The 6,484-nt window shown below is 43.3% G+C and overlaps 1 long non-coding RNA gene across 1 annotated transcript; it reads left to right on the forward strand.

Moving 5' to 3' along the window:
- Positions 1 to 249: 249 nt before the first annotated feature.
- On the forward strand, positions 250 to 2,214 carry LOC114617919. The gene is made up of 2 exons (XR_003710892.1): positions 250 to 431; positions 2,098 to 2,214. It is a non-coding gene; the product is annotated as an uncharacterized LOC114617919 (long non-coding RNA).
- The last annotated feature ends 4,270 nt before the right edge of the window (positions 2,215 to 6,484 follow it).

Raw genomic sequence — 6,484 nt, forward strand, 5'->3', positions numbered from 1 at the left:
ATACCCAAAGCTTTGCTAGCCATCTCCAACACTACAAAAACATTTGCAGCCATGATATTCCTTCTCCCTGCCCCCAAACACTCTGACATCCTCTTGCTTCATGGCTCGTACTCTCCCACAGGCCTACACTCAGATCTCTCTCTACCAGAAATGCTTCTTAGACCCCAGGCAGAGCCGAATGAACAAACTCTTTCTGCCAGTGGATCTCATTCACAGTTCTCCAACTTTCTCAAAGGATCTCCAGGAGCTCAGCCTGAGGAGCAGCAGGCATTTGGTAAATAAATAAATAATGGAGAATAATGGAGTGATGAATCTTTGCACCTCAGGGCAACACTAGGACAATGTGAAGAGCCTCGGGATAGACTTCAGGTTTTGAGATGCCTCCAAGAATGATCCAGCCTCTACAGACAGACCACCTCAAACGGATTCAGGTACCCCAGCAAGATGTTCCCCTAACATGTGCCCCTACCACAGCACTGAGTTAGTAACCTGATAAATACCTGTTAGTTTTGGGTGGTTGGTTTGTTTGTATTTTCAAATTACACTGTAACTATCTGTGACAACAGAAGCCATTTCTGTGTGAGTCATTGTTTTACCTTCCGGCACATAGCACTCAAGAAAATAAATATATCCTGAATAAATTAAACAGAAAATTCTGTGAACCATGTTCAAATCCACACTGGCATAAAGTTGAAGTGTGCGATAGGTTTAGCTAGCATCCAACAGAGCTGCAAACAAAGGAGCAGCGATGGGGCATCTGGGAGGAATATAGGAGCCATCCTTATACGCTATATGTATATATACATATATGTATGTGTGTATATATACATGTATATACGTATATATGTACATATCACGTATATGTATAATATACATATATGTATACGTATAGATATATATAGAGAAAAGATAACTACTTAGTGGCAGAAGGGTCCTCTCTTCCCTTCTGAGAGTTAGGAGGTGACTGACACACTGCACAATAGCCATTGCTGATTATAGTCAAAGCTACTACACTATACCAAGGACTCACAGAGTCCAACAGTGGCTTTGCATGTTAAATATACAATATCATTTCCTTAAACCTCCACAAAATGACTAAAATGTAAGAATTATTATGCTCACTTGTCAGATAATAGCATTAAGGCTCAAAGAAATGCAGACACCTATCCCAACTTAAATTACTAGTGAGACACAGAACAAGTATCTAAACCCAGCTATGCCTGACTGCAACCCCTGTGCTCAAACTAAACTCCATGGTGAACATCCTCTCACCAACAGACCAGGGTCCTAGAAACACATAGAGTCAATGTAACACTTGAACACAACAGTCTGAAGTCAATGTTACCGTAGGCAGGCTTTTAAATAGCTTACTGTCAATCCAGCTCACACACACCACACAAAAAGAAAAAGCAGAGTAGTTATAAAATCTCACAGGCTGAATGAAGCATACATTCACAAATCTCAACCACCATATTTCAATGTTTGCAGCCCTGTATTCTAGCTTGTGTCTCTGCTGCTGTGATGGAAAAAAGAAACAACAACAACAAAAACAAAAAAACAAAAAAACAAAAAAACTGACCCAAACCAACGTGAGGAGGAAGGAACTAATATGGCTTACACTTCTGTATCACAGTGCATTATCAAGAGAAGCCAAGGCAGGAGCTCAAAGCAAGAAATGGAAGCAGGAGTGAAACAGTCATGGAGGGAAGTTGCTTATTGGCTTGTTCTCCATACCTTGTTCAGCCTGACTTCTTACACAACCCAGGAATACCTTCCTAGGGGTGGTACCACCCATGATGGGCTGTGCCCTCCCGTATCACTCATCAATCAAAAAGGTGACCCCACAGCTTTACCCATAAGCCAATCTGATAGAGATTCCTCAGCCACAATTGCTCTTCCCAGATGACTCTAGTTTGTAACAAATTGATAAAAGCTAACCCTCACACCCTACAAGATTCAGATATTGAAATTTACCCTTCATGGCAGTAGTAGTATGAGGTGGGGCCTTTGGAAGGTAACTAGTTCATGAATGGAAATAGTGTCCTTATAAAAATGTATCAAAAGAACTTCCTTGTCTCTTCTGGCATGCGAGAACAGGAAGAAGGAGCAGCATAAGGAAAGGCCCTTGCCAGACACCAAATATGCCAAGACCTTGGCTGTGGACTTCAGAGCTCCAGAACTACAAAACAATAAATTTCTCCTGATTATAAATTACATTGTCTAAGGCATTGTGTTATAGTTACCAAAATAAGCGAACACATAGACTGTAGTCAGGCCTCTAAAACCATACCAAATGACCTCTCCCCTCACACCTGTCTAGTCCCACCAGCCATGCACCATGCTTGTAAAGCACACACAGAGCCTGCAGACTTTCCCACAGGCACCTAAGGCAATCTATTCACACCGAAAGCACGAATTTAAAGTGCACAGCTAGGCCTGGGGAAGGAGCTGGGTTGGAATGTTAGCCTAGCACGCAGAAGACCCTGAATTCTGTCTCAAGACCCTGAAAAGAAATTAAACATAAAACGAGTATCCAGCTGAAAGAGAAAAAGGAATGTTCTAGCATGCCTCTGGTGATGATGCTGGTTCAAAAGACAGCCAGGGTTAAGGCTACTTCTCATTCTGGCTTGTCACACCTGAAAGGAAAAGGCAGGTAGGGTGAGGAGATCTAAAGAATTAATGTATTAAAACATTTTTTTCATATTTAATTCCTGTGTTTCCATGGCAACTGAGCCATCAACCAACAAATGTGCCCTTCTTTCTTGCAAATAAAAAAAAAAATGTTTTCTTCCAAGAAGAAAATGTTAACGACACATTTATCTACCTTGATGAGTAATGTATCTGGGGAGCTTCCAAAAGAATCCACACTTTTTCCAATTTTCCCATCTTCCCCATTCTTCAAAGACTCACTCAGGAATTAAGTACTGAATGTGGACAGCAAAGCTACAGTGTAACGCAAACAAGGAGGTGCATATCTAGGAGGAGATGCAAAAGTAGGGTGCATACTTAAGAGTTTTGGTCGGCCCTTTCCTGAACCCAATGAAATTCTGAAGTTGAGGATTTTCACTGTAAGCCTGCTAGCACATGGCTGCCAAACTTTCTTAACGATATCTACTGACTGGGTCAACTTTATAACCCCATTAATCCTGTGTGGCCTTTTCCAAGTACTGTAACTAACCATGACCCAAAGCTCACCCTGAGACATCCCCGCCCCCGCTGCAGCCCTGACTGTCACATGTGCCACTCAGCTCTGCCTGCTTGTATTTCCTCCGGGAAATGGGGCTTCTCTGGTGCTTCTAGAAGTCACAGGACAGCTGATGACACCTGGCACACCCTGAGCTCAGCATCCCACCAGTGAGAGCTGAGTTTCTGCACCCTTTAAATTTGGTCTCTAGCTCCTGGTCCTCTTTTCTCCTTGTAACTCATTCGTTAGCCTAGAACTCCAGAGAGCTGCATGTGCAGCCAGCTTGCCTGATCACTCCTTGCCCTGTGTCCTGCATGCCTTTCCTGGACTGTGCCTAACTGCTGACAGTTCTGAGGAGGGGTCTAACATCCTTCAGAGTACCAGCAATTGGGATCCGCCTTCAAAATGATATTCTTAAACATATGCCTTATCTTTTAGCTCATTGCTTTGCATCTGAAAGGGGAATGGTGACTAGTCAGAGGGAAGAAATGAACCACACACAGCAGAGACAGGAAGCCACAGTGAAAAATAAACTCTAAATGAGGCCCTAGAATCAATCAATGGCAACAGAGACAAGGTCTCGAACACAACTCCTCTTAGGAGGACTTGTTTTCTGGACTTGTTTCCATGTGAATTTCCCTCACTAGTTCATCCAAGCTGCCTGATAATAGAAACAGGAAGCCCAAAAGAGAAGGGGAACAGCAGGAAGGTTCCTACCACAACTGCATAACAGTTACAGCACAGCAGTTACAGCTTCCATCCGGGAACCTGGTTTCCTAATGCCACTCTGGAACATAAGAATAAAAAAATATTCAAGGCTTGGTCCTCAATTCTGGGTCACATATAGTGAGTATAGGGTGAGTTCCACGGGTGTTTCTTCCCCTGGGCAAGCAGGCCTGAGACTCCCAACCTAGGAATTCCCAGTGCACATGGCAGGAGCCAACTCCCCATTCGTCCTACATTTCAGAGAGTCCAAGCCCATGATGACATGGGCACTAACACTAAGCTAACTCATTCTTGTACCAACTTTCTCTTTCTGCTGTACACACTACCACAAGCCGAGTAGCTAACAAAGAACTCTGATTCGTGATCTTGTTTCTATGGAGGTCCGAAGCCTGAAATCATTTCCGGGGGTTAAAACCAAGGTATTGACTGAGCTATGTCCCTTTTCAGTGGTCTAAAAGGCTCTTCTCCATGATTCATCTCCTAGTCTTTCTAGCTTCAGCTTCTAGAAGCCCCTTGTAGCTTGGTATGGTCCCAGCCCACTGTGGTACCGCTGGTCCTCCTCTCCTGGATCCCAGCTTCCTTGCCTCCATTTTCCATCCATTAGATACACTGTAATTACACTTTGTCTGGCTCGCCAGGATAACCCCGGATAATCTCTCCCATCTGAAGATCTGGACTGTAATCTCATCTGCAAAGTTCTTTTTGCCACATAGGAAAACACATTCGCCAGCTGTCCGGATTCTGTGTGGACACATCTGGAGAGTGGGGTGCCCTCATCTGCTCACCTGACTCATCTTCTAGGATTGCTGGGGGATCCAATAAGAGGACGTGAGTCTGCCAGAGGACTCTCTTCCTTAACGGAGCCTCAAAAACATCTTTAGTTTCAGCCTTCTTGCTCTTTCTGCTTCTTTTTTCTACCCCATGTTTCCTGACTGATGGTCCGCTCCCATTTCATCTCTCCTCGCCCTCATAGCCACAGAGTTCCGGATGAGACTCAGTGTTCGCTTCTGAAGGAAAGAGTCGCTCTGCCCTTGGCAAGCAAAGAAGAAAAATAATTTCAGAGCATGAGTTTACAATTTTTTTTTCAAAACAAGTTTGGAAAGCTATGCCACCAAATATTGTCAATCAGCATTCCTGGCACGCTGGCTTCATTAGATGCTATGCAAGTCAAGCGGGTCTTTATCGTTGTTGAAACAGCAAATCTGCACGTTCTGTGTGGTTCCAAATATTTGTAATAGAGCTGCTGCTAAATATATAAGCATGGCATCAGGCCTCACGTCGCAATCCTCTCTCTACAGTGACAGGGAGTATCAAACCCAGCAATATCAGTCTGGGGAGTTTTTCTCAAGATAATAGAGTATGAGAAAGGCAGAGAGAGGAACGAATGTACAACAGGGTGAGACCGGATGGGTAGTTCTCTGCGCTGAAAGAGAAACAGCTGGAAATACACTGTGGATGTTACAGAAAATAAGAAAGTTTCTTGGAAATTAAGTTCAAGGAAGATGAAATTGAAAGCACAAGGAAATAAAAAAAAAAATGCTCACTGATTAAAAAAAAAGGCATATTTAAGAAAAGCTAAAGTAATGCCACATATTCTTCCTCTGCTATTTGGGGATTGGCCAAGTGGTCTTTGTTTTCCTAGCACTGTTTCTGTCTTTTCTATTAGTTTGTAAACACTCTTTGAGTATTAGGGCTATTAACTCTTTCCCCATCAAGCTGTCTTTGCTTTACTGGTGCTAGACATCTTTTTTTCTGAGTAGAACTTTTAAATCTGTGTTCAATCAGACCTATCAATTTTTTTCTTTATGCTTTGTGAATTCATTCTTAAGATCCTGCCAAGATCATTAAAATTCCACCCACTAGTAATTAAAAATGCAAATAAAATGGAGATTTAATTTTTGCACCTACCAGATCCACTCGGTCATTTCTTCAACAAACATTTGTCAAATGCCCTCTATGTGATGAGCATGGGAAGAAAAGGTAGGAAATATAACAAAAGCTATGTCTGGGTGACATTTCTGTTGTATTGAGTCAAGAGAGGCACAGACATAAGTAAAGTGTATACTATATGAAATAATAAGCACCGTGGAATAAAGGGAAGCTGGGAAGGGGGACAGGGAGTGTGGTAGGGGAGCAGCTGGCCGTTTAAAGGCATGGCCAGGGAATGGTACTGCTACTGCGAGTAGCTATGCTGGTAACCAGGGAAAGATGGTCCAGGCAGGGCTTTTGACATGCTGCATGTGGCTGGGTACAGCTGTAAGTCTGGAAATAGGGGAGAAGAGCAGGCAGGGAGGTTTAGGACCTATCACCAAGGGCCTTGTGGTCTACTGTAAGAATTCAGCCTTTTACTCTAAGTGAAATAACACACATGTGTCAAAGGCTTAGTTCCCAAGGTAGTGGAATCTTTAAGAATTGGAGCCTAACTCAGTGATGGGGCTTGTCCTAGAAGATTGCAGGATCCCCTCTCTCCCTCTACCCTTCCTTCTCCCCCCAGTTCTCCCTTCTCCTTTCCCTCTATTTGTCCTTCCTCTCTCTCTCTCTCTCTCTCTCTCTCTCTCTCTCTCTCTCTCTCTC

Source organism: Grammomys surdaster, unplaced genomic scaffold, assembly GCF_004785775.1.
Source record: "Grammomys surdaster isolate TR1022 unplaced genomic scaffold, NIH_TR_1.0 139, whole genome shotgun sequence".
NCBI lineage: Eukaryota > Metazoa > Chordata > Mammalia > Rodentia > Muridae > Grammomys > Grammomys surdaster.